General features: G+C 44.8%; 1 long non-coding RNA gene across 1 annotated transcript; it reads right to left on the bottom strand.

The window, feature by feature from the left end:
- Positions 1 to 704: 704 nt before the first annotated feature.
- Positions 705 to 27,756, bottom strand: LOC144095037 (uncharacterized). Its single transcript, XR_013306677.1, has 3 exons — positions 27,614 to 27,756; positions 20,924 to 21,250; positions 705 to 1,272 (listed from the first exon to the last, which is right to left on the bottom strand). It is a non-coding gene; the product is annotated as an uncharacterized LOC144095037 (long non-coding RNA).

Genomic DNA, 27,756 nt, shown 5'->3' on the forward strand with positions numbered 1-27,756 from the left:
TAAAGTCGGGTTTTATGCCAATAAGCAAGCTTTCCAAAGAATCAAGTTTGTTTAGAAAGCTGCGAGCATTTATGTTAGCAAAAGTTATTTCTGTTTCTGCTGGTTGCGGCGTGGCCGTAATGTTTTTGCATCGCTTTGACTGTTTTTTGGGGGACTAGTAGGACTTACTTTGGTTTCCATTGGCATTACACGGTTCTGCTCATCATCCCAATAGAAAAACTCACCGTTAATACGCAGCTTATCAAAGACAAGAGCAACTTTGTCTCCGTTGTCTTTGTGCTCCTTCGCAGTCTCCCATAACTTCTTTCGTATGCTACGTACACGGGCCGAGTAATCCTAACTGACTGAGTACTCCGATCCCTTCAGCTTTGATCAGTTCTTTAGTATTCTAGATTTGTCCCGCGAGTCAAGCAGTTTAAGAATAACAGGTCTGGCCTTTTTCGTATTCGTAGGCCGGCCCAGTCTATGAATTCTTTCGATGGTAACGGGCTCTATTTTTAAGATGTCCTGAATAATTTTCTCGTTAACTGTTTTTTCCAGTGTGTCGCTGTCCTCACCTTCATCCTCAGAAATTACATATATTATTAGGTTAGACCTTCGTGAGTGATTCTCCAAATCGTCTATTCTCATTTCAAGGGTCATCACTATTTTCTTTAGGCTGTCAATCTCGTGCAGACACTTTGATATTTTACTGTCCAGTACGGCCAAGTTGTCTAATTTTGTATCGATGGAGACAAGCCTTTCTTCCTTTATTTCTTTTAGGTCATCTGTTATACTTTGTAGCTGTTTCATTCGCTGCGCCATATCAGGTCCGGGGTTGGTCTCAATATCACCGGCGAGCAGTAGAAGCTTCATGGCATACAGTAAATCACAGAACACCGGACAGAGCAGCCCTGGGCACGGCAGAACTACAAGGTAAGGGTCGCTTGACCGATAGCACTTGCCGTAGCATTTGCTCACCTGTACGAAAAAGACCAGCGGGTTGGTGAACCGCATGCCTGAAGTGCCGCCGTGCCCAAGAAGCCGTCCGGGGTCATCTGTTGCCTTTATGTAGGGTCGTGATCGATCCGCCGCCAGGGAGGCGCTGTCTTCGTCACTGTTCGTTATCGAACCTAGTGTCATCCGGTAGCGTCGGTCGATGCTGACGTCCGCGAGATGAAGCGTATCAGCCCCGTGTCGACCGTGATCGCACACAAGCTGCGTCCCTTCGGGCGTTGACCATCGCGGTTGATCGTGTCGAGCCACTGGCGTCGACAGCACCGTGACGATCACCTGTACGAAAAAGCCCAGCGGGTTGGTGAACCGCATGCCTGAAGTGCCGCCGTGCCCAAGTTGGAGATGGTTGGAGATGTGCAGTTTATTATGTCTTAAAATGTATTTATTAAGGCACTCGCTAATAGATCCAGGCCAACCTTAGACCTTTAATCAACCAAATGATCAGGGAGGCTTTCGTAAAGGATATTCCACAATATAGGATATTCATTATCAATCACAAGATTGAGAAATGCGCAGATTATAACCAACCCCTATACATAGCCTTTACTGATTACGAGAAAGCAGTTGATTCAGTGGAAACCTCGGCAGTCATTGCTGAACCAGGGTGTAGAAAAGCCTTATGTGGAAATGCTGGAAGATGTCTATAGCAACTGCATAGCTACCATAGTCCTCCATAAATTCAGCAATAAAATTCCAGTAAGGAAGGGCGTCAGGCAGGGAGACACGATCACACCGATGCTATTCATCGTCTGTTTACAGGAGGTATTCCGAGGCCTGAATTGGGAACAGTTGTGGATAAGAGGTAATGGAGAATACCTAAATAATCTGCGATTCACTGATGACAGTGCCTGGCTACGTCACTCAGGAGATGAACTGAAAAGCATGATCAATGATTTAATACAGGCAGAGCAGAACGGTGGGTCTAAAAATTAACATGCAGAAAACCAAAGTATTCAACAGCCTAGCAAGGAAACAGCACTTCACAATTGGAAGCAAGGTGCTGGAAGTAATAACGGTCTACTTAGGGCAGGTAGTGACCGCAGATCCGGATCATGAGGGGGAAATAACTAGAAGGATAAGAATGGGGTTGAGCGCACATGGCAGGTTCTCTCAGATCATGAGTAGCACTTTACCAATATCCCTCAAGAGAAAAGTGTACAACAGTTGTATCTTACCGGTACTCACCTACAGGGCAGAAACGTGGAGGCTAACGAAAAGGGTTCAGCTTAGGTTACGGACAACGCACCGAGCCATGGAAATAAAAAAGATAGGTGTACCGTTAAGAGACCGGAAGCGGGCAGAGTGGGTTAATGACATCCTAGTCGAAATCAAGAGGAATAAATGGGCTTCGGCAGGGCATGTGATGCGAAGGCAAAATAACCGCTGGTCCTTAAGGTTAACATAGGGTATTATAAGGGAAGGCAAACGTAGCAAGGGGCACCAGAAGGTTAGGTGGACGGATGAGACTAAGACGTTCGCAGGCATAGGGGTAGGTGCAGCTGGCAAAGGACAGGGTTAATTGGAGAGACACGGGAGATGATTTTGCCCTGCAGTGGGTGTAGTCAGGCTGATTATGATGATAATGAAAGAACCAATCAGTTGGTCTGCCTGAGCCTCACGGAGACTGTACAGTACCTACTTGCGACTATGAGTCCACCCATTTTCTTAATAGCATGTCCTACCCTTTTCAAATTCCTCCATGCATGCACGGTCACATACATCACAAGCCCCTCCCACACAATATTGGCACTACCGTCCATCATGGGAGGTGACAATCTGAAACGAGCTAATAACAAAGAAGTGCAGAAACCACTCCAACATCCACTTTGTCGATGCGGCTGAGCACACGAACTTAGGACTCTTCACTGCAGTCGCAGCATATGAAGACAGCACAGTGGAAGCTTCCGCCACTATCAGAACTCATGCCTCGGCAGAGGAGGAGTGAGCGGTCATTGCAGTTGTGCGGGCCTATTCCACCAGTGACAAGGAAAACAGAAATTTCAACAGATTCGCAGGCTGAATACCGCCACTACCTACACAACGCAGCGTGTTCGGCAACCCACCACATTCTCAGCACAGCCCCTTTCTTGACCGAATGGTCACTCTTGCATGGATCCCTGGGCATGCACATACCCCAGTAAACAACGTGTTCATGTGCTGGCCCGAGAACTCTCCTCCTGAGCCCTGGACGACCAGGCACCCAAACCCAAGCAATAGGCCACATCAATCCTCTCTGTACACCATAAAATCACCACATTCTACACACAGCCACACGATGCTGTCAGCCCCCCCCCCCCCCCACTGTACCCTGTCACTTCAATACAGTGCCACGTGGCGACTACAGACAGCATGCTTTATTCCATCTTACCTCCTCTCATGCTTTCACATCACATCTCCCCCCCCCCGCCCCCTTTGGTACTCCTGTGGCAAGCCCAAATCCACTCTTGCACTACCTAAGGTAATGCTCTTCCCCAGAGGAAGCACCCCCATCCCACTCATTCCTCCTGGGAGGCTGCATCGCGAACTGCTCAGCTCGCCTGCCAGAAATGGCTAGTGGACTGGCCCCTACATGAATCTCATGGACTCCTGGACCAGTGGGAGATCAGGTGTCCTTCCTTTTGCCTAATAAAGGTGTTTCCATCCATCTGTCCCCCATGACCAAAACAAGCAACTGTTGTCCCTCAAAATCTAGAGGCTGCTAAGCACCTGATCAATGTATTGGTTACAGTCGCGATGCAGAACACAGTGTGGAGAATCTCAAACTGTGGACAGGCTGCCGTAGCAAACTCATCCTCCCAGCAGTTAACACTGGAGCTCTATTCAGCAAATCTAGCCTGACTGCACTGGCTAAAAATATATGAAGTATTAAACGGATAAGAAGGGCTGGTGAGGCACATACAATGCCGAATAACACTTATGTCCTCTGCTATAGAAGCCTACTCGAGAGGAATAAACGCTGAGCAGAATTTTCAATTCACCTAGAAACAGCAGAAAAGAATAAACATATATTTCAGTGCCAACAAAAGGATATCGCTCACTGACGCAGAGGTAAAAAAAGCAACTAAACATAATACAGGCCTGTGCACCAACGTCGGTCCACAAAAGCAAAATGTTTTAATCGTGGATGCAGATGTTGAAATCACAATTAACAAAACACAACTGTTCAAGGTTCCAGAGGCTGACTGCAGTGAGCATGCAGAAAGAGCAACAGAGAACTGCAGCGGAAGCTAGAACAAGGGCTGAGGAGAACTGCTGGTAAAGTTCTCGGAGAAGGAATAGCCTGAGCAATATGAATACTTCCACATGTGAATGCACGGGCAGCAAGCCAGCATTGAAAAGCCTAAATGAACAGACTAAGACAAGCAGACTTTAGATAATGCTGCAACACCAGCATTGATGTAAAAAGCAAGATAAGGTTATGTTTAATTTTTAGCACATAAATAGGGAAACGAATTTATACACCGGAGGTCAAAACGATTCTTCTTGTAGGTAGATACACAGTACTGCCACTCTTCTCAGCACAGATTTGAGCATGGGTTCAAGCCGCAGTAAATGTTTGAAAGCAAAGCCAATGTATGTTTCATGTTTTCGCTTGTTAATGTATTCAGAGCCCTGACTCAAACAAATCATCGGAATAAAGGAAGAAATACTTCGGGAGACCGCATAATTGCGTGCAACCTTGCCTATCAAACCCAGCTGTCACCGAAAGCAAATATTGGATGACAGAGAAAAATAGAAGTTAACAAAAGTCAATAAGGATGTCTCTGAAACCGGCACATGTGCAGAACCGCCTCAAGTCGTGCAAAGTAAAGGGTGCTACAGGGAGAAACAAAAGGGTGAGGTCTACAAGCTGATGAAACTGAAAACAAACAACATGCTCTTGCAGCGAGCAATCCTCCAGCACACAGGCATGAGCTAGTCATACTCAACACATCAGCAACCTGGCCAGCTCCTTGAAGGCAATATGAAACGACCTCCAACAAACCGTGCAGCTACTTTAAAGGACTATGGGATGTTTCATGTGTATTGTACATTCCGAAGTAATAAGCTATTATGCTTATGAAGTCCAAAGAGGATATAAAGAGCGCGCCAGACTACAAGGTCCTGCCGCCGATGCCTCCCCACGCCCCTGCTCCGCGGCCGCTGGTTCCCATGGTCAATAAATTTATCAATGCTACTTGTCTCTGAACAGCCGAAACACTGACCGGCGCAACTAACTACGGCCAAAAAACACGTGTGGCACTACAGACGGCTATGAAAGTGCAGCATATTCTGCATCCTGCGATCACGTCAAAACGGAATTCGAGGCTGTAACCCTTCCGTACAGAACTATGTTTTCTGTGGGTGAAACTCTCGAAAATGCTGTGGCGTAAAAGCAACCATCAACACGGTGATAAACAGGTATACGTCGTGCACGAAACGCATAAACGCCTACTTACTCTCCCACTCCTTGGCTTTGAAGCCGAACGTGGATTTGTCGTCCGCACTCCATCGTCCGCACATGGAGTGCGCCATTCAGCTGTGCCATCCATGACGCACGTTGCGCGCACGTTTCTCACCAAATCAACATTTCACCCGCAGCACTTTCTACTACACCTCTGCATACCATGTCAGTGGGAACAGCGCTTCGACTGCGCAACGTAAAACGCAGTGCTGGCATATGCATTCTGTACCATTACACAAAATGCGAAAAAGAGAACAAAGCACGCCCTAGCAGCTACTATTGCTCCTGTCAAAAAATGGCAAGGCTGATGATGATGATGATGATGATGACGATGATGATGATACTGACTCTCCCTTTGTATTGGGAGATCAACGGCACTAAAACCGGATCAAGCCAAGAAGTAAGAAAAATAAAATTAAAGAATAAAAACAACTAACACACACACGCTCATGGCACGTTTTGGTCCCCTGAGCCTTCAAGGAGCGTGACCGTGTCGTGTGCGCCACCAGTGTTCCAAACGTCGCTTGGTTCGCTCATCCAGCTTCCACTACGGTGGCTCGTCGGGTCGGCGAAAACCGAGTGCCATCGCAAGTGCCCCGAGGCTGTTGGATCCGCTGATTGCGTCAAATGGCATGGGGCCTACTGAGGAATTGTCCTGTGCATCCGAAACCGACGGGTGTAGGCCTGCACATTCCAGCACGATGTGCTCGATGGTTTCATCAGCGCCTCCGCAAAGTTCACACGTCGTGCTCATACCATCCGTGTACTTTGCTCGAAGACATCGGGTGCGAAGCACACCGCTCCTAGCTTCGCACAACAGTCCACTGCCCCTAGTGTTGTCATATAGGGGCTCTTTCTCGACCTTCGATTTCCCTTGTTGGTAAACGGCCAGGGCTGGCTTCTGGCGGGCCGTCGCGAAGGGCTAAAAGGAGGGAAGTGATCCTAATGTCACGTGGTTTTCAATGACGTCGTTTCAAAATGGCGTCTATCTCGGTATTTTTCTGGGTACGTTTTGTCGCAAAATTAGGTATAAATGGCGCTGAAAACTTTTGAAACGTCCCTAGCCGCAGTTCCTAGGTCGCTGGCGTCTCCATGGTTGCCACGGGGACCACCGCTGCCATCGCCACGGTGGTTGGTTTACATGGCTGTTCAGCGCGTGAGTGGTGTCGTCAAAGGCATGAAAGGTTGGCGCAAAGGCGAGTTATATTAACCGCGCTAACGTCCGGACTTGCGCCCTATTACTCTTTATTATGTAAGCTTGCAGTGCGACCGGTTCCAGCTAGTAGTATGATATGGGAAGATCGTAGACTACATTTTGCAGGCGGTGCTTGCATTGAATGTGTGTCAAAAATTATGGTTTTCCAGTGTTCCGCGTAACTGATTCTGACCTGTACGTACTGTTACGGCGAGCTCGCATGCATAATGTCATCTCTATGTCTTGTGCGATGTCTGTATTCTGTCATCCCATTTATCAGATGTAGTTCGGTACTTAGTATGTTCCTATAGTCCAGCATATGTGCCCACCGGCGGCAAGCTATGCAAAAAAAGGCACTTGTGTACGGAAGGAAGGCGGACAGGAAGTACTACGCTAGCCTGTGAAAGGACAACATACCTTCCCTCTCAAATGTTTGATATGCCAGCAAAGTCTAACCACCAAATAGCCAAGCGGTAATGGATCACTTCGCGTTGACTCCCATGTTGCGCAAAGCACACGGTAGCCAACAGCAGGTTGGATGGATGGATGGATGGATGGATGGATGGATGGATGGATGGATGGATGGATGGATGGATGGATGGATGGATGGATGGATGGATGGATGGATGGATGGATGGATGGATGGATGGACGGACGGACGGACGGACGGACGGACAGACGGACGGACGGACGGACGGACGGATGGATGGTCGGATGAATGGATGGATGGATGGATGGATGGATGGATGGATGGATGGATGGATGGATGGATGGATGGATGGATGGATGGATGGATGGATGGATGGATGGATGGTGGATGGATGGATGGATGGACGGACGGACGGACGGACGGACGGACGGATGGATGGATGGATGGATGGATGGATGGATGGATGGATGGATGGATGGATGGATGGATGGACGGACGGACGGACGGACGGACGGACGGAGGCTGAACCCTTTAATCGGGCGGTGGTTCAAGCCACCTAGCCATGATTTGTGAAATTTGTCTGTTGTCTTCATTTTAGCCACCAATCAGATAACCTTCGCTTGGTTACTTCTACTCGCTTAAATACTACTTTCCCTTCACTATCCTTAAACCCCAATGCCTTGGATAAATCAGCCCCGCTGCTTCCCACTGTAGAATGAAGCCCTTTCAGATTTGTATCAAGTGTTCAGCCGTTTCCTTCTCTTCTCCGCACGCAACGCACAACGTGTCCATCGCGTGGTACCTGACTCTATATGTCTTAGTCCGCAAAACTCCCGTCCTGGCTTCAAGCAACAAAGAGCTTCCCCTACAATTATCATAGATATTTTCTTTGGCAATTTCCTGCTTAAAAATCCTGTATGTTCCCAGTGCCGATTTCGTCAGCATCCCTGTTTTCCACAGAGCTCTCTGTTGCTTTTACCTTTTCCTTAATCGATAGTTGCTGATTTTCCCCCCTACTGCTGTCCAGATGTTTGTTTGTCAATTTTCTAGTTCGCTTTCTCCATTTCGTGTCAACATTCCTTACGTGCAGGTATCTGAAAACTTTCCTATCCCACTGCTTTTCCCCCATTTTTTTCAATCGTTCTTCAAATGCTATCTCACTGCTAGCTTCTCTGCTCTCGAACGACGCCCATCCCATATCACCCTGTGCCCCCTGACTTGGTGTATTGCCATGCGCTCCCAAAGCTAGCCTCCCTACGCCGCGTTGTTTAATTTTTAACCTTGCTTGAACATCTGGTCTCATGCACAGGACTGCATTGCCGAAAGTCAGACTAGGAACCATCACCCCTTTCCAGATCCCTCTTACCACTTCATAACTATTGTAATTCCACAGCGCCCTATTTTTCATGAAAGCTGCATTTCTGCTAGCTTTATTCATTATATATTTTTCATGCACTGTCAGATACTCAGCACCGTTATATATCCACACCCCAAGATACTTGTACTCATCCACTACTTCTAGCGTGAACTCCTGTATTCTATGCTCGCCGCCCTCATCATTAAATATCATGCCTGCAGATTTTTTCTTACTGAACTTGAAACCTAATCTATCTCCCTCTGTACCATAAATGACTATCACCTTCTGCAATTCTTCCTTGTTGTCAGCCATTAGCACTATATCATCCGCATATATTAGTCCCGGTGGTGACTGTTTAATGCACGACGCCGCAGCGTTCCCCGCGGAGAGACCTCACGCAACACGACGAATCGTGCCACATGAGCTGTGGCCCCTACGCCGCTTTCTTCACTCAAGGCTTTTATCGAATTTTTAGTATGGTCACACCACCTAACCTTGTCATATCTGTGAAAGCTGTTTTTGTATTATTTATTTTGTGAAGTGTTTTTATATCCATTAAGTAGAACTTGTGGAAGTAACATGGTTCATGGTGTATTTTTTTCCAACGTTCAGCATTGGAATGAAGCCAGACAAGGCTAAAACTTGTTTTGCTGGCTCTGTCATTCCTGTAGTGGTTTGTGATAATGTGGGATGCATGACAGGCTTTCAGCATCCGCGTAGCCAGAGTCAGTACAATGTGGCCTTAGGGTTCACTTGGGAACAGGCGGTTATTGCATGGTAAGTAAACATAACAGAGAGAAAAGTAAACACTCTGGATGAGCAGTCTCTCGCACCTTCTGTGTGTTTCATTTTCTGAGCTTAAATTCCTAGACACCATGAATGCATTCCAGATTTCACAGCTCATGTTTCTGCTGCTGCAGTTAGTAAAAACGAAGACTGATTGGCTAGTTAGAATAGCATAATAAGAATAAAGCAGCGCACCTGCACAAGGACTGTGCTTGTCTTATCTTCCTTTGTCCTTGTGGAGGTGCGCTGTTTTAGCCTTCTTAGTAAAAGTATGCTGTACATGGACGTTGGATGCTATGCATGCTGTAATCTGCGGCATGAACTTAGTGCTAACATATGCTAGAAGAGTTTCTTTTTGACGTTAGCACTGTATGAGTGAATATAATTTATCCGCATATGTGAACAACATGGTGGCTTGGCCTTATGTAGGTCAATGGATCATTACGAAGCGCATGAGGTGTAACATTAAATGCATGCCTGGTATTACAGCATGTTGCCAGTTTTGAGGGGGAAATCTGTTTTTGTGGAATGGGTACTCAGCAGTGACTAGGCAAGCTACCTTTAACTTCAAATGAGCTTGCACGTTAGATGACAGCTCTGTGGGGCAATGGACGCTAAAAAAATAGTAGCCATGATCTTTTATTATAAAGTGAAGAACCAGCATAAACAAACATCAACACATCATGCATGTGACATGCTTTTCTGCATATAGTGAAGAGCTTAAAAATTCATGAAAATGTAAGCATGGCTTGTCTACATATATTTGGATATTCCTTGTAGAGGGAAGCATGTTGACGAATTTTTATATGATTTAAGACAAACGCCTAAAGTGGAGTGCAATTTCAACAAGGAAACAGTTACAATTGGCCACATGTGAGTATGAACTCTTCAACTTGGAAGGTGTAAAAAAGCTGTGTGCATTCCCTTTCTATCTGCATTCTATTTTTAATTCCTCACTTGGCATGCTGCTGAATAGATGGGTCTGCTGGTTTCTTAATTACTGGTTCTGTAACATGCACAGCCAGAACATATGCACACCGCAAGTATGATGCAACATGGTTAGAAGCGCAGTGAGAAAACGGCTTATCGATACATTTTTGAAGGTAGAAAGCACGGTTTGCTGATATGTTTAGGTGCGTTTTATATTGTTAAAGCCCAGTAGGTATCAAAGGAGCAGAGGCACCAAAATATTAGTTGTTTTCTTTCAGTTACAATGATTCGCAGTAGCTTACAAAACCTAGACAGCTGCATGGATTGCTCCAACAAGAGGCAGTACATTTATAATTGCATTTTCTCACTCGCTTTGTTTGCCTTAAACATCCGAACGACGACTCGGAAGTCAGAGGGGCGTTCAGGTCACGTGAGGCATGCAGACTGCAGTATTGTCACAACTTAGTTCGTTGTTATTTACGTCAACTCGAACACAAACCAGTGAAGAGTTGGAATGACATAAAGTGAACTGGCAGCGATTACATCTCAATCCTTTGCATGCCTCACGTGACCTGAACTGACCAAAAGTTAAAAGGCTCAAGAGTGTAGTGAACCAAGAGCAGTGGAAACCAAGGAGGGCATTGGGCAATCATAATAATTTAATTGAAGTGGGTAAATTGCCTTTTGTTAATTTTTACATTCCAGCTATAGTAAAGGTACACTATACCCCCCCCCCCCGTCGTGCCGCCACAGTGGCTGAATGGTTAGGGTGCCTGACAACTGAGCCCAAGGACATAGGCTCAATCCCAGTTGCGGCAGCCGCGTTTCAGTGGATGCGAAATGCAAGGCGCCTGTGTACCGTGTGATATCAGTGCACGTAAAGAGCCCCATGTGGTCAAAATTAATCTGTACCCCTGCACTACAGTGTCCCTTATATCCGATGTTGCATTGGGACATTAAACCTCATATTCCGTACCATAACATAACTTTGGTGTGTGTTCTGTGTGCTTGACCATTTGAGCTGCAGTAATTGCTAGCACTCTTCAATTTTGACGCCATCAGATGTGCGTACACGTACCTCTCTTCTCACCACATTTTCACCCATCAGGACCCTCTTTCTTCTCCTCCTCCCCTTCCCGAGTGCAGAGAAGCACGCCAGATATCAATATTTCTGGGCGACCTCTTTGCCCTCGTTTCATTAAATTTATCTATCTTGAATTTTCATGAGTATTTGTATGTGGACATCATCATCCTCATCATTTATTGTACCCTTAAAGACCCTTCACAGGGTATTACATAAGAGTGGGGGGGGGGGGCGACGTGCATAGGACAATGCAAGAACAAAGCCAAAGATGTTGTATACACGTCGCCCCCCCCACTCTTATGTAATACCCTGTGAAGGGTCTTTAAGGGTACAATAAATGATGAGGATGATGATGTCCACATACAAATACTCATGAAAAAATATATATATATATATATATATATATATATATATATATATATATATATATATATATATATATATATATATATATATATATATATATATATATATATATATATATATATATATATAAACATACAATGAGGACAACGAATACAATCAGTAACATCAAATGAGAACACAATTGAAACAGTTACGTAAAAATTCAATCGAGTACAGAAAGGGAATTACAAACGAGTTGCTTAAGAAGTGTCAAACTAGGGGTGAGAAAAGAGATATAGACAAATTTAATGTTGAAAGACAGACAGTAACCGCTCTTTGAATTTGACAGGGTCACTTTCCATGACAGTAGGATCTGGCAATTCATTCCATTCCTGTATTGCAATTGGTAGAAATGATTTATTAAAGGCAGATGTTGATCCATGCCGGCGCTGCACACTTAGGCTATTGAGTAAGCATCGAGATGAACGTGCTGGTGGGTGAAGAAAAGATTGGCGCAGTTGCCTAAAATGATAGAATATTTTATGAAAGAGGCATAGTCGTGATATCCTGCAGCGAAAGACCAATGAGGGGAGATCCAGTGATGATTTCACACTACTGAGGCTAATTTTGTAGTCGTATTTTGAAGATATAAAGCGAGCGGCGCGGTTCTGCACAGATTCTAAAGATTCGATGGGGTAAGCTGGATGTGGACACACCATTGCGCATGCGTATTCGAGTTTCGATCCTACGAAGATTTCATATGCGAGTTTACGGACGGCCGGGGGTGACAATGATAATGTTCTTCTAATAAAGCCCATTGTTTTGGAGCTCTCAGCGACCAGTTTAGGGATATGCTCGGACCAATTTAAATTGCTTGAGATTAGAACACCGAGGTAACGGTACGTTAGTACTTGTGAAATATTGACCGAGTTTAAAGAGTACACATGGGTGATGTTAGAGCGTTTGCGTGAAACTTGCATAAACTTGCATTTTGAAATATTAAGCTGCATCATCCACTTATTGCACCAGTCATCTATTAAAATTAAGTCATCCTGAAGCATGGTCTGGTTGGTTTGAGATAAAATTCGGCGGTAGAAGACACAGTCATCTGCAAAGAGACGTATTGATGATGAAATGCCACAAGGGAGGTCGTTAATATAGATGAGAAAAAGAAGCGGGTAAAGGAGTGAGCCCTGAGGAACGCCAAAAAGAACCTTGGTTGAGGCTGAGTGATGCCCTCATATGACGGTTAACTGAAAGTGGTCGGTGAGGAAGCATTTAATCCATTATAAGTTTAATGGGTCCACACTGAGAGAAGAAAGTTTACAGATGAGTCGCAAGTGAGGGACACGATCAAAAGCCTTAGAAAAGTCTAAGAATATAACTTCAATTTGAAAAATGAATCAAGGTTTAAATGAAAATCAGTAGTGAATTCAAAAACCTGCGACTCACAAGAAAGACCAGAGCGGAAACTGTGCTGATTAGCGAAGAAGAATGCATTGTTATCAAGGTGTAGGGCAACATGAGAGTAAATGATGTGTCCCATTAGTTTGCAGCCGATGCAAGTTAAGGATATTGGGCAATAATTTGATGGATCAGACCGGTTGCCACTTTTAAATACCGCAACTACTTTGCTAATTTTCCAATCTGTCGGAAGAGCGCTTTGAGCGAGGAACTGGGCAAACATTATCTACAATATACCGCTTCTTGGGACTTTGGTGGCTTTAAGTACTTTGGCAGAAATGCTATCAGGACTGGGGCTACTTGATAATTTCAGCTTGTCGATAAGCTTTTCTATACCTTCCACAGTGACTATAATGGCCGGCATCTGTGAAAAACTGGTACCGGGAAGTACCAGGAAAGTTGGGAAAATTATGGGTAAAAACTGAAGAAAAGTACAAGTTCATTACATCAGATTGTTCGTCAAGCAGCACATGTGAACCATCCGAGTTAGAAAGTGATATGTTGTGCGTATGAAGACTAACCGGAGAAAGTATATTTCAAAACTTTTGCGGATTTTTGTTCATTATCTGCCGCAGCTCCTAGGGGAAGAACCTATTTTTGGACTGCTTCAGTAGGCTTGTATAATCTTTGAGACATGTAAAATATTTTCCTACCTGACGGCTGAGTTGGACTGATTAGCAATGCGAAAAAGGCGTTTTTTCTTACGTGAAAGCCTCCTTAGGGTACAACTGAACCATGGTTTACCTACATCGCCAAGAATGGAAATGACTGGGGCATAGGTTTCAATTAATGTCAGAAGTTTCTGTTTGAATAACAACCAATTTTGCTTGACAGTTCTTGAAGAAGCAATCTGTTGGATAGTGTGAAAGAAGTTTTCCAGTTCGCCGTTTATGAGAGGGAAATTTGCCCTCTTATAACCACGGATAACACTAGTGGAAGGGTAGCGAAGCGGCTTCGGCACTGCTACATTAAATAACATCGCACAATGCACAATATGTGGTGTTGACGAGGTGCATATCGACAATTATGTATGCATGCCACCTATGCTAAGATTGGCATGCACGTGTGCATTCATGCCTGTCATGTAAATAAATGTAAGTAGCGCAGGCTCTATAGTGTGGCCAGAGAAAGCTACAGAGCAGCACTGCTTTCAGCACTGCCGTGGCAGGTATGACGATATTGGAAGGAGAACGCGCTGGCCGCACTACTTGCTCTCAAGTCCTTGCTGCGTTTTGTACATTACCACCGGCCGTGTTCTTGCTGCATCGTGCGCTGTGCTTTCCAGTGTCGCAAGTGACCTTTTCTTGTTTTACGGCCATTAAAGGCTTGTAGCAATGCATTGTTCCCACCGGTCTGATGGGCTTAATTCAGTAGCGCTTTATTTTATTGCGGAAATTCACTCTTTGGCATCAGTGGAATGTAGGACTCCAATGAGTAGTGCATATCATGGTTGTTAAGGGACGATTATGGTGTATGAAACATGTCAGATGCTTATCATCTCTTGAAGGTCTCTTGGTTGCACTGACTCGGCTAACTGTAGTAATTGGCATGCGTTCCGATTGCACTTGTTTACATACGTTCACAAGGTGGTTAGTGTAGATGCTTGTTGACTAATTCGATACAAATTCGTAGCTATCGCTCTGAATATAAAATAAGATAAAATAAATCGACAACAGCTAATTTGGACTACGGCGCGGTGTGCGCAAGCGGCGCAACACAGGCAAACACAAAAGTTTATAGGACATAGAGATCGTAAAAAAAAAGCCCAATTCCTTGGCACTTGATCTAAGCATGCAGACACAAACTGGAACATGATCTTGCATTTCCCTGTGCGAACAGTACAGTGCACCCCTCAATGCCTCGCCCCGCCTCCAGCAAGCGAGGAAATCTAGCTTTTTCGTGATTTCAATACTCAGAAAGCTTGTGGGCGTCAGTACGTGCTATTTGCAGCAAAGGTTACAGGATGCAAGTTCTTGGATTTTAAAAAAAAAAGTTGTAGCGCTACCTCTTATTCAGTCGCTAGGTAGTATTACCAGTGGAAGGAACGCCCCGTCATGCATTCATACATTTCATGTGATATGCTTGCGTGACAGTGTAGAAATAATTCCACCCCCTCCTCGCTCGCATTACATTAGCTTCTGATTCCGACAGCACTTACGTGTTTCAAATGATGGCAAACATAAAAGAAAGTAAAGCGCGGTGAGAAGCCCAACAAACGCCAAAAGTGCGGTTAGATGCCCGCAATTAGAAAAAAAGCTCTAGCGCTATCAAAATTCTAAATGCATGTTGCAGGAGTTATAACGCGTAGACAATTTGAAAATGTAGCTTTAAATGCGCTGGAGTGCGACTGACGTTGAACTTGACAGAGGTTGTTGACTTGACTCTCCGTACTGCTACAGTCCACATCTCGGTCGTGCAGCCAACCCGAAAGCTTGCACATTTTGATGCCAAGCTTCCTGCCCGGCTATGATAATTCTGGACGCAGCGTAACCGGCAGAAGTGTATTTTGCTTCCTGAAATTTCTTAGGTCATTTCCGCTGGTACTCGCAATCGTTGCAGTGCCGGGAAAGCATCTGAAAGCGTGCTGCAGCATGTGGTGCTTCCGCTCCCCCACCCCACAGTTTCGTGAAAGCTGCGATAGTTGGTGCAGGGCTCGTGACCGAGCTTGACTGCATGGAGCCTATAAGTAGAGAACTAGGCATGGTGTCAAAATGTGTGTAAAGCAAAAAATCATCTTGTTTGCATGTGCTGATGAGTCATTTTCATTGTAATGGCAAGCGTGGCTATGTTCAAGATTGCAGCAATATATCAGCACAGTATGATTTTGAATGGTCAAATTTTCTTACTTGCCCCTGTGGCAGTGTAAGTACCCATTACTGCTAATTAACATGATTAGTGTGAATGGTTTTATTGTACACTGTTGGGAGTGAGGCTTCCAGTCCATCCGAAGTGCTCTGATGAAAAGTGTCTTTTATAATGGTACTTGTGTTTGCTTCATGTCATTAAAACTAAACTCAAATTACAAATAATGTTATTTTGAGCCGTATAAGAGAGTTATGTGACAGCTTTGTTCATGAAACTAGATTTGGTTTGGTTCTATCCGCTACAATGATAGAAGGCTGTGCTGCTTTGAAAAAGCAAAGATACATGCACTCAAGCTTTGGATGCGCAGCAAGAGAAAAACCGTGCACAATGTTGACATGCAATGTTGACTCTTCTGTGTCGTACGTTTTCAGCTCCTACTGCAGTTTTTTTTGCTTAATTTTCTTATGGCCGTACAGGGCAACCCGATTTAGAAATCTGCCAAAAATGGTCGCATGTCTCAGCTTTAGTCTAACCAGGCAGGAGAAAGTGCACATATTTATAATGTTTTGGTTTTTTGCGTGAATGACACTGCTGGATCAATTTTATTGGCGTTTCCTTTCAATGAATGTGTTGATTATCGCCAGCTGCATAATTGAATATCTTATTTATGCTGTAATTTTTAACTCTATGTTTTTTCTAGTTTGTTGCCAATATCGGCTATTTTTAATTACGCCTCTTTGAGGAAGAGCGCGATGATGATGATTTTAGCATTCTTAAAGCGCCCCCTACAGTCAATAAGCTAAGAAGAAAAATAAAACATGGCGGTTGTTTACGTGCCTTCGAATCACGGTCGGTGGTCGTTGCGATTGAAGTATTCGCTGGCGTCGCGTCTTTGTGGCCTGTGTAGTTATTTAAATTTGCCCCTTTTTGTTTGTGACCAGTAGACCGCCCGTGGAATGCGTGTTTACCTCCCATGGGCTCCTAAAGGTGAGCGAGCAGGATGCAAGCCCGTGCCGTCCAGTACTGGCGTCCCAGATCAGGGTGTTTCAAGCTCATTGTGGAAAAGATCTGTATATATACCTTTCGTTATAATCATCACAATGCAGTGTGTAGGCTGTGACATGTCATCGCTTTGACTATGTCATGGAGCAAGGGATGGAGAACGTTGCAGCATGTCTTTTCTAGCCCGCCTTCTAACAGTTTAGAGACCCCCCACCAACAATGAAGCAACCAGAGAAGGCACTGATCTGGACACCATATGGCGACAGTGCCAATCGACGACTGTTGTGGGTGCTTGTGTGCGAGATGGCATTGATCTGCCAGATCACAGAGCGAAGCAATTGTCGGCAGAACAATCGCAAGGCTTACCCGACTGTTGCAACCACCTCAGCGGTTCGAGTGCATTGGACAGAGCGAAGAAATAAAGCTGCACAGTGCGAACACTAGATTATCGAAAACCTTGCTTACGTCTCGTGTAGTACCTATTGCAATTGAGTATTCTGGAATGCACTGGCACTGCGTTCTTCTGCTCTTGGGGCCGTCCTTTATGCCATAGCGCAGGCAGAGTGTACTGAGCGCATGTGCACACGCTGAGCGGCGCACCTCAAAAAGTGAAAAGTGTTTCCATGTTCACTGCATGCTTTCAGTGGCATAGGAATTCTAAGCTAACCCTGTGAGTTCACGTTCTGTTGGTATACATTCATATTTGATTTGTGCAATCAATGACTGTGGCCACATACTTTTGAAAAGCAAGATTTTTATCGTCTGCCAAAGATAATGTGGTAGCATGTATAAATTAATATAGCATAGTATCAATGTGACACTGAACACTTTTGTTAAGATAAAATAGCAAGTAATATCAATGTTTGTGTGAGCCAGTGTGGTTGCCTTCATTGCTAAAGAGACTGAAGCAAGTGTTTGGGTGTTTGTGAGTGGGGACAGAACTGGTGCATCAAGTAGGCGATATCCAGGTGCCCAGACCATGCATACTCTGATGCTATGTACAAGTGTCGCATTTTGTCGGACAACTTAAGCTGCGAGTGATTCTTCGTGTCCTGCATCTTTTTGTTCAATGTAAAGAAAGCTGTTAATAACAAAGCAGAGTACCTCAGAATGGAATAGGCTTGGGCAGGTTGGTAATTCATTATAACACAGTGAGCATAGCGCGGGAAGAACGCAGGACGAAGAAGAGGGGACAAGCGCTATGCTTGTCCTGTGTCATCTTCGTCCTGCGTTCTACCCGCACTATGCTTAGTGTGTTACAGAGAAGCTCAGTGAGGTAAGACTTCCCGGGATACCGAGAAGGACACACTAGAGCTGGGTCATAGTGATGATAGATTACGTCATTCTAATGAAAAGGGGCCGCTTTTGCTGAGGATGAAGCTTTTATAGGCTATAATAGGCCAAAATTTTAGCGTACAGCTAAAATGTGGTATATCTACTGCTTTAATGCAGCCTGTTATAAGTACTATAGATGGCTTATGAACATGGGCTCACAAAATAAAACTTTTCTGTACATAGTACCATATTTGGAGAGGACAGAAATATAGTTATGGTCACGCAAAGTAATACATGGAAAAAGAAAACCTTTAACTGATACCATAACCTTTAACTATTTACGTGGCAATAGCAGACACTGGTGTCCCACCTGCACGACTTCACAATTTTTGTATAGCTTGTGAGATGCCCATTGCCACTCTAGGACCGGAAGTGCCTCATATGAACATTGCACTGAACTATAAATGTATTATTTTCTTTCGCGGCATGGTTAAAGCAATATCAGCAGTTAAACTTCGTGCTCATTTCTGACGAGTGATGTTTCCAGTTGGCATTTTTGGAATTTACACATTCTTGATCCGGGCTTCTAAGTACATTTTTTTTATATTCCGCATGTAAACAGGAATGTCGGGACTGCATTTGTGAGTGGATTTAGTAACTGGATGCACACTACTCGGTTTTATGCTTGAAAGTGTGGGCGTTGGTGAGGAATTATTACGATTAGCGATGACTCTGTTCCAGGCATACATTTTTAATGCAAAAGCGTTATATAGCTTATCGGCAATGAACCTCTGCATCAGCGTTAACCAGCAGTGATCCCAAAAATCCCAGATGGCGTCCCTGTGACATCAAATAAAAATAAAATTTCGAAGGCAGGCGCAGGGAATTGAACCCAGTACTTCCAGATTGCAATTAAGCGAGTGTGGAACTCACAGGCCAGAAAACCACGTTGCGTCTGGGCTGGCAGAGGTGAACCAAGTTTACGCGTTACCTTACAAATGAATGCTAATGAGTAGGTGAGTAAAAAGAGAGAAAATTTTGAAATTAGAAGGACCTAAAATAAAAACGACGCTTTCACACTCAAAGCATGTAAGTAGCTCAAGTGCCCTCAGTAATTTTTCTCGGTATTCCATTCACCTAGTAACCTGAAATGTTTTAATTGTTCATAGTGAAGGGAGATCCGATCACTGAGGAGACCTTAGAACTGTTCTTCAGCTTTCTAAATGATTAAAAGCAAGGCACTGAATGTCTTGGGAAGTAGTTTTCGAGCACCCTCCAATTTGGTTCTCACGGAGACATAAGATTGTGCAAAGCCAAAACTAAAGGAAGCTGCAGGATCTCAAGATGCATGCTCAACTAGTTGACGATGGTAGAGAAAACGACAATGGGATGGGCTGCTGTAAAGCTTACTGACATTCCTGCAAACATTAGTGTGATGAAGTGACAACACAGTGAAATAATTCGAATTAATGAAAGTTCGCTGCAGACGAACCTGTCTTGTGAGAAAAAACGTGCCCCTTATACAACCGGTAAACTGGTAGCGTTGTTGCTTTTATCAACACAAAATGCCTACGCTTTCGACAGGCAGCCAAAAAGGGGGCTAGCATTGAATTTATTTGGCTCTTGATGCTGCAATTGTCATTCAAGATGCATTTCTTGGAGCTCAAGCCAAATTCTTGAGGCTGAAGTTTAATGCCAGCCGATTGAGCCACAAACCTAGGATAGTGAATGAAACCAGCAGAAAAAACTGGCGATGGTTTGGCTCTCGTTAAACCTGGAGTGACGAAATAGCTACAGCTGGCCGAGTCGAACTCGCTCAGTCGAACTACAAAGTCAGTCTTTCGCCGCTCCGTTTCGCTGGGCGTTTCTTCTTCGCCTTCGTCCCACGTGACACGGCACATGCGCATAACTGTTGAAGCTCATATTCGCCGGCGCGCCATGCGGCCGGCAGCAGAAGCTGCTCTGCACCATGTGGCTGGTTACGTTACGAAACATGTGACCATGTGGCGGTGGCCACGGTCACGTGCCACCGCCACACTGAAGGCTCGAAATGCTACCGTCATGTAGCTATCACTACAAAGGAAAACAGACATTGCAATCGTTAAGTTCTAGATGGCATTCCTAATCATGTTCAATTTGAAAGTCTGGACCACTTCCACAAAGCATCTCTAAACTAAAAGGCATGGGGTTCGTACCTGAAATGCGCCTGCAATGTGCCACTGTGGATCAATTGTTTTTCACGCTTCCATGTGACCAAGTAAGCTCAAGTGTATTGCACTATAGTCAGATAGAGCTCAAGAACAAAGTGGCGCATGGCCCTCAAAGAAGACCCTCCATTCAGTGGTATCAGCTGATTTTCGTGACCCAGCAGTTAATTAAGCCGCAACCAATTCCCTTTCATCTGCCACCCTCCTGCAATAGGATTAACCGTGACTTCTTGAGAACTGGTCGACACCATTGGCTAGAAGGCTTTTCTTTGAGGGGCATTGGTCACTTGGTTCTTAAGTTGTATAATACTATAACTTATTCTGCCCCTCGTTTTGTGAGACATGCCTTTTCCCACTTTACGGTAGGTGTTTTCGTGTGTCGTACCACCTCTTATGTACCGTAAATGCATTGCAGGAGAATGAAAATTCATTGCAATGATCACTCTTTAGTTCAATGAACAATTTATTTCCCTAAATTTCTAGTAATGTACTTTTGTGTCGCACCTTATAAAGGGCTGACAGATTTTAGCCTCTAAATGTTTTTACATTCTAGTACAGTGAACACTGCATGCACAAACGCTTTGTACAAGAGGAGTGGCTAACCTGCAAGCACTCTGGCCTCATCCTGGGACAGCGTCTGGTGGCAGACTTCATTGAAGTGTCCATAGTGTTTCTTTTGAAACACTACATATACCTTGCTGTCTTTCTCCGTGAACTCTAGAGTTGCAAAGCAATGCTTGCCAATTCTGCAGCTTCCTTGCCCCTTTTTCTGCCTTTGGCGTTGTTCTATAGGAAGCTCTCTGTGAGAGCCGAAACGGTGGCAGTGCAGGTACCGTTTGAAAACGCTTGGTGCGCTTTCTTCCCTTCCTGTTGAAGCTATGAAATGACAGCAAGTTCTGCTTTCTTCTCCATCTTTCCAGGTGCAAAATTCTGAAATGGAAAGATTATAAACATAACTAAGCACTCCACACAGTAGAAGTTAATTACTGGTGCAAGAGCACTATTCTGATGCGTAATAATAATAATAATAATTGGTTTTTTGGGGAAAGGAATTGGCGCAGTATCTGTCTCATATATCGTTGGACACCTGAACTGCGCCGTAAGGGAAGGGATAAGGGAGGGAGTGAAAGAGGAAAGGAAGAAGGAGGTGCCGTAGTGGAGGGCTCCGGAATAATTTCGACCACCTGGGGATCTTTAACGTGCACTGACATCGCACAGCACACGGGCGCCTTAGCGTTTTTCCTCCATAAGTAAACCCCGAGCAAGATTTTGTGATGTATTTGGGTTTGTGCCAGGAGCATAGCAACGGCGGCATAGCAACCACAGCGTCATAGCAGCATTACAGCATAGTTATGACATGATGCAAGGTCCATGACTAAAATAAAAGAAAAAATTGAGACGTGAACAAACATGTGCTTCATTTTGATAAGAATGTAAAATGACAGTGCATAAAAAACGGCATAAGGCAACATTAGAAAGCCAGCAGTGAAGTAACAAGACAAGGCAACATTCATGCAATTCTTATTTTGAGTGTTTTTAGAATTTTGGCAAAAAAAAATTTTGTGCATCACACCACTTTTATTTTGAAAGAGAAGTGCAAAGTGAAGCTCGCTCTTTTTACATAGACTAATGCAAAATGCATGCGCTATGCATTGGAAACCCATGCAATACTCCCGCGCTACTACTGGCGCTCTGCTTGTGCCAACTGCACATGACAATCACGGATTCACTTGAAAATATTTTGCCTTTTGCCAGCAGTGCAGAACTGCGTTTCCCAGCTTATTTTTGCTATTAAAAATTTATTAGTCATTCTCTTACGATTTTTTCATGCTACTAGTGCATGGGCATCAATTTCTAGAGAATGTTGTTTAATATACTAGGTTAACTGATTACACGGACTGTTACATAGTCTACCTCTGCAAAGCTCATTCCTGCATGGCAACCTTTTACGTGGCCTTATCCTTGGACCACAAATTCGGGGCAACTTTTTTGACTTCCAGAGGCTAAAATAACAGTGGGCATTCCTCCTGCACACTTCTGCGTGTTGCAACTGCGACGGATTCAGCACTGCCAAGCCAGTGCATGCCACGACAATGTCGCGTGTCCTGTATGCGCGTACCTGCGTCACGTTGCGGTTGTGATGGAGACATCAAGTGCAGTTATGTCAAGACATCGCCGGTGTAACAGAGCATAAGCAAGGCCTGTAGCACCGAGTGCTACAAGTACGTTGCGATTGTGATGGAGATATGGAGTGTAGTTCTGTCAAAACATCGCAGGTGCATGCAACAGAGCATAAGCAAGGCCTGTATCACCGAGTCTAGCTGCTAGGACAGGCTGCACGAGCAGTTTTTTATTTGCAGTGGCCAATTTAAATGTGAAAGTTTTTAATAGTTTTTTAACTTAAATCTGTAGACACACTTAAGCGAGAATGGGAAATCATTAAAGTGCAGATTCATGCCACATGTTGCAAAATGACGAGTCATGGCTACGGGCCATGACTAAGCAAACTTTGTACAACCTCTGTACACCTTACATTACTTAAGTGCTGAGTCATGCTACGCTTCATAATGATTGAGTCACAGCTATGACTACGCATACTTTGCAAATTTCATAACGACGCTGGTATGATAATTATGGATTTTTATGGCGCAAAGGCATCTGTGGCCAAGGAGCGCCGTGACACAAGGTATCTTTTACTTCTCAAGATGGGGTCGAAGACCCATTTTCCAAGCATTTCACTCCAGAAAATCCGGCTACCAGTCCAGAGGAAACCTTGTACCCATTGTATCGCCGGTGGGTGCCCGGCGGCACTGGGGATCGAATCCCGCACCTCCCGCATGCGAGGGGGGATGCTCAACTACTTGGCCACCGCTGCGGTCATTACGTCGCATGTAAAGTGCCAGTCATGATACATTGCAGAATGACTATGACTGCAATCATGACTTTCATAGGTTATAGTACGCTGCATTTCAAATTTGACTAAAACGCGCATGCGTCATCGCGAAATTTTCATGCACAAAACCACGTGCAAATTTTCCCGGGTGAGTGTAAGCCCGTAAATAAAAAATAAAAAACGAACGGGCTTTGTATTGACACACTTCAAAAGCGCGCACTCGAAAGGTCAGTAAACTGCAACTTTTAAAACAGTAATAGAAGCTATAACGAGCGTGCGACTGCCTCCCGCTCTGCCCCTTCTTTGCCGTGACCACTGCGTGCATGCATGCAATAGTATCGACTTCGTTTCTTAGCTGTATTAGAGTCGAAGACTAGGTTCTCCACTTCTTCTTCGAAGTTGTGTTCCTCCACATGGTGCCACCGCAGGTCACGAAGAACGACAAAATGCTTCGGACACAAGTCGCACGAGAACGACCGTACCTTCATCGTCAGCGCTTCCTCGTCTTTTACATGCTGCAAAGCTCCTTCCCCGTGAACGTTATTTACGTGTTTTCTTAAATTACTAGTGTTGGAGAACGCCTTGACGCAAAACTTGCACCACTTCCGTTCGAAATTTTTGCTGGTGGTCGCTGATGCAGCGCCTACTCTCATGTCCATCTCCATGCTTCATTTGAAAGGAAAAGGTGGGAGGCAGAGAGGTGCACATTGGGATATCGGCTCCTATCGTACCATGGAACGCGGCGCAAGCAAGGATTTTCACGAAGAGTTGAAATTCTCCCTTTCGGTTGAAGCACAATGTTCCCCAAAAGTCCCCACAGAGTGACGTAGCGCAGAGCAGTGACGTCTGTCTTCATTTGGTCAATCGCAACGAGGATCATCTTCCTCTGATTAGCCACTCCACGGGCCGTCTGCCGCCAAAGCAGCGAATCATGGACCAGTGTTGCCACCTCTATTTCTGAGCATTCCGCCAACATGGGCTCCAAAACCCGCTAAATCTTTTCTAAAAACACCAACATATCCGCTAATAAGGACTGCGATACTATAGTTCTAAAAATACTTTCAGCGCGTCTTTTCTTGGCCTAGAAATGCAAGCAAATATAGCGATTCGGTGTCAAAACTATGATCAAAACAGGAGGCTACCCAGGTGGCACACAAAATTGACACAAACCACTGCGTGGAGGAGAGAGTTTGAAAATTTATTTTACAACACATCTCCATCAATTGAAGTTATTTGATTCTGCTAACTTCTTTCGTAGTTAATTTCAAACTAAAAAGTTTAATAGATTGCTGAAACTCTATGGGTGATTTCGGTCCGAGCTTGTTTGGCGTTCTTTTTTAAAATTTTAGCTATAAATGCCCCAATACAAGTGAGTGCAATGGATGGGTAAGAAACTGAGCAGACGCGGTCAATGGCACCGCGTCTTGGTTTCGCACGTTTTAAAGAAATGATTATCAGCAACGGTAATAAAACATAAGTACTTCCCTGTTCATCTCGGTATACCTAGATAAACACAAACTGTTACCCAAGCTAACATGAAATCATTTACTCAGAGGTCATGAAAACACAATAAGTTACCAATATTTCTGTTAATGGGAACGTGAACATTATTGGCCTTTTTCAAAATAGACATCTGTGTTAAATAGATAACTGTAATTGACAAAACAGTTGTGCCTGCATATATATACATAGATGCAGGCTTCGAAGCTAAAATTTCGCGGAACTTCATATTCTGGCTTGGTTACACAAGGCTGACTCCAGCACAAGTTTTGCTTCCGTGGCCACTAGAATAAGGGCTCGGAATTTGGCGAAGATGAATTCGGAGCCTCACTCTGGCATACGCAGCAGGCAACATTTTTCTTATTCGCTCTTTGCGAGTCATGCAAGTCTTCACAGAGGGCTTGTCTATCTCTTCAAGATATGCGACCAAAGAACGAAGCGGCGACTGCATGGTGAAAAATGTGCAGGTACACCATGAATTGACGGCTGTAAAATGCTCTTCATAGTTTTTCAATGTTTTCATTACATCCCTGCTGGGATATATGAGGTTTTTTCATCCCTGGCGTACTCCTTGAGTGCACTGAGGGAAGCATACTCATCGTCAGGGTTGCCAAGGAGAGCAGCCTTGCACTGCGCACAAGTTATGAATTTTAGAATTCCTTTCAAAATAAAACCGCCAAGGTAAAAACAAGATACGGCACTCGGTTGACGTGAGCTCTTCAATCAACAGGATTTCCTAATCATTGATTTCATCGACTTCGTTTTCTTTAGCTTCCTTCATGGCGTGTGCAAGCAGATCGACAAGGTAATCACGCTCATCAAGTTCGTAACTTGTCAAACCTGGGAGTACGAAGAAAGTGGCTGACGCTGATGAGTCGAAGTGCACACTTCAAGTCGGACGTAGTGGACACTGGCTTCATGAGCCGCACCACAGAAAAAGGTTTTCTGGGCAGCCTTGCAACAGCCTGCTCGTCGGAAGGAATTCATACCTTTCACTGCCAAGAAGCACTTCTTGAAGGCGAAGGACAGTCGTTGTTCCAATTAGGACCCCTGCTCGCGATGGCTTCCACTGAGATCCAGTGCCCATTTTCAGTTCTCTGATCATGTCTATTGCCATACGCAGTGTGTTCAAGGCGGCATGATATTTAGTTATGTTTCTGCGGCTTAGCGCCATGGTGGAATGACGCGATGACATAAGGACATACCACCAAGAAACGAGGTCCATAAACCACGCTGTTGTTTCGGCCTCTGGTTCAATCACTCCTTTTATTAGGAAGCGAATAGCTGTCGGGGCTTCGCGGAAGAGCTGGACAGCGACTCTGACTTTCATCTTGGTGAAGTGTCCACCAGTAATGTGGATTTCTGATAAACTTGCTGCAACCTTAAGTTCATTGGCAGCGTCATAGTCCAAGACGGCAAATATATGTTCTAGTTTCACCTTCGAGGAAGTAAATCCGTTCTTGCTTACTGTATCATCACTGAGCGTGAAAACTTTAGAGCTTAGAAGCTGTCCTTTCAGGTTCTTAAGGACATGTGTTGGGTCAGAGATGAAAAAAATTTCCTTCCCGTCCAAGGTTGGGTGGGGTATTGAGCACGAAGCTGTCGAATAGCGGTGACTCGAAAAGCCAAATTCTCTCCACATAGCGCGGTTTGCTGCACCCATGTCACAGGTGACTACCCGTACTCTTAGAGAAATCCGGCTGTATATCTGCACTATTTCCAGGACATATGTCTTGAATACAGAGCCGCCCACGTGCCTACCAGTACATTCATAGGCTATCACTTGCTTCCATATTTGGTTTACCCCACCTAGCATAAACACCAAAGCATGGTTGGCTGCCTCTTCAGGCTTCGATGGCAAGGTCGTTCCCCCCAACAGCACGTCTGCTCCACGGTCGAGTTCAAATCCAGGTGCTATCTCCATTTCATCCAGAAAGAGAACACAGTCTTTTTCCGCGTCCAACATTCCCTCTGCTTTCAACCTCATTATGTGGATAACTTCATGCAGTATACCTGGCAGAAAGTTCAGGCTCTGAATTCTTCTTGCTAATGTTCTGTTTGACAAAAGAGGGTAGCCAATCTTTCTGAGCGTTTCATGCCCAGTAGTTCCACAAGCAAATTTAATTTTTAGGCCTTGCTTTACTGTTTGCGCAGACCATAAATTGCCACGATTGCTGTTCCGAGAAAGGCACGAATTTGGTCTTGATTAAAAAATTTCGTATTTCGTGAGAAATTAGCTGCCTCTTTCTGCAGCTTGCGATTCTGCTTCTGTAGTTTTTTTACACTGTTCTTAGATTCTTTGTGGTGTTGTTTCAGCTCATTATTAGCTGCTGTGAAATCAACTATCTTCTTCCTCAGCTCTGCTACCTCAGAATCAAAGGGTTGGGTCGCACGAACCACTGCAGTTTCTTGAGACCGTACATCCCTGGTGGTCGAAGTAAGTTGCTCACTAGAATTGCTGCTTACTGTACCCACCAATGTATGATTTATCACTCCGTCAGACGATGAATTTGCCGGAAGATATTCTTGCGTGTTTAAGGGAAGGACGTTTCTCTCTTCTGGTGAAGAACCTTGTGCGGAAGCATCAACACTAAGTAATGCAGGCACATGCACACTTCGGTTCCTTCGTGGCCTCCGCTCTTTAGCAAGTTTGTGGTGGTTTAGTTGGAGAGATATAAATACGTTCTTCCCACTTAATCGCGGCTGACATGGTTCAAAACAGCCGGGAGCCCACCCCGTTATCGCGTACGCTACCGAGCGCACGCCAACTACGGCGGACCTTGCTCTTAGAGAACAAAGGAACGGCACATTGGCTGACACCAACAGGCATTTATTGCTACAGCAACAATAACGCCAGCTAGCAACAAGATATGCTAATGAATAGAGGTCGTCCGACTCACCAGCAAGGTTCCGAGCGAATGTTCGCCCGTACTAGGGCAAGCGATACTCCGCACCCCTGGACGGGACGAGTACGGCAGCCAGTTTCCCCGCCGCTTCCTCGCCCTGCCGGGGAAGAGTGGAGCGCTCCGACACGTCCGCTCGC

Source organism: Amblyomma americanum, chromosome 6 (assembly GCF_052857255.1).
Source record: "Amblyomma americanum isolate KBUSLIRL-KWMA chromosome 6, ASM5285725v1, whole genome shotgun sequence".
Classification (NCBI taxonomy): Eukaryota; Metazoa; Arthropoda; class Arachnida; order Ixodida; family Ixodidae; genus Amblyomma; species Amblyomma americanum.